At 36.1% G+C, this 1898-nt stretch overlaps 1 non-coding gene across 1 annotated transcript; it reads left to right on the plus strand.

Moving 5' to 3' along the window:
* The first annotated feature begins 589 nt into the window (after positions 1–589).
* On the plus strand, positions 590–695 carry LOC115218170. The gene has a single exon (XR_003882226.1). It is a non-coding gene; the product is annotated as a U6 spliceosomal RNA (small nuclear RNA).
* Positions 696–1898: the final 1203 nt, after the last annotated feature.

Genomic DNA, 1898 nt, shown 5'->3' on the forward strand with positions numbered 1-1898 from the left:
CTACGGCAATGAACACATAGACGTTGATACCATAGAATAATGCATCATACTGCGCATAAAAAGATCTGTTTCGCTTTCTAACACCCATGTACGCAGATGCACACCGACTCAAACACACACACACACACACAGTGCTCATACACATACACGTCCATTGACTTATGGGCACATAGGCTTAGAATTACATAAACACACATACGTACACAGATAGTGTATACACACATATTTATATACGTTGTCATAGATCTAATTTCATTTATTCGAGTTTTTTTTAAATATTTATTTATGTAGCATTTTGAGATGAATACCTCGTCTTTGGATGATGTAAGATGTACTATGCAAAGCATATGAGTAGCTAGTATTGATCCCACTTGCTCACTCCTCCCCTTTACAATCTCCTCGATGTCCCACTGTCTAACTGCATATCTCTACTTACACACACACACACACGCATACACACCACACACACCACACACACACATACACATATATATATATATATATATATTATATATATATTATTATATATATATATTAAAAGAGTTAGTCACACACTAATTATCCATCGTTGATTAGCTAAAGCATTACTATACCTCTACGGCGGTACACATACTAAATTTGGAACGATACAGAGAAGAGTAGCATGGCCCCTGCGCAAGGATGACTCGCAAATTCGTGAAGCGTTCCATGTTTTCTTTACTGATATAATAAGTACTAGGCTTACAAAGAATAAGTCCTGTGGTCGATTTGCTCGACTAAAGGCGGTGCTCCAGAATGGCCAGAGTCAAATGACTGAAAGAAGTAAAAGAGTGAAAGAGTATAACAAGTTATATATGGGAAGGATTAGTCATCCGGATGTTAACGTATGTCTTATACATATATACATGTGTACATATATAAAGACACACATCAATGTCCGGCTGATTGTTACAGTAATGTTTTAGTTAATCAATGATGGATATATTCGTGTTATTAAATATGTTTTCTTTTTAATCTTTTTGTCTTTCTGAACCTAAACGAAAACCACAGTATTTTGCTATTGGTGACGTAGTAGATGTCTATAGGTTCTCCGTAATGATGGCGTTGTAATTGTGATGTAATGATCAAAAATAATATATAAACTATACCATGCTTATTTTTGCAATATGCATACATTCATGCATACATACATGCATACATACATGTGTGTGTGTGTTTGTAGATAGTCTTTGGTTCATCCTCTTGATATTAGACCGCCCTGTTTCGAAGAAGAAGAAGAGAAGAAGAAGAAGAAGAAGAAGAAGAAGAAGAAGAAGAAGAAGAAGAAACGAAGAAGAAGAAGAAGAAGAAGAAGAAGAAGAAGAAGAAAAAGAAGAAGAAGAAGAAAAAGAAGAAAAAGAAGAAGAAGAACAAGAAGAACAAGAAGAAAAAGAACAAGAACAAGAAGAAGAAGAAGAAGATGAAGATGAAGAAAAAGAACAAGAAGAAGAAGAAGAAGAAGATGAAGAAGAAGAGTTTCTACTTTCTTCTCTTATATAGATATTCTAACAATTGATCTTGTTGCCAGATCATTAAATGAGTGTCCTTTATTTTCTATATATTGGGAACTGATCTGACCTACTACTATCTCTAGCGGACGAACATCCACCACCGAGGATGATCACAAAGAGCTTGAAACCGTACGTACGGTCTGGTGGTGTCGTGACTGGAAGATGGTAGGGATTCACACCCTTTCTTGCAATATATATCGGGTGCAGATTACATCGAATCACCAGCTGGCTCAGGCGTCTCCTTAGGCTTAAAAAAGATAATGATATCAGTTGCTACGGAACAGCCATGCTGAACTGGCGATAAACATCAATGCATAATGTTGTTTTGATAAAACTCGTGCTTTGATGTTTAAGCAATCATACCCCGTG

Source organism: Octopus sinensis, linkage group LG12, assembly GCF_006345805.1.
Source record: "Octopus sinensis linkage group LG12, ASM634580v1, whole genome shotgun sequence".
In the NCBI taxonomy this organism is placed as follows: domain Eukaryota; kingdom Metazoa; phylum Mollusca; class Cephalopoda; order Octopoda; family Octopodidae; genus Octopus; species Octopus sinensis.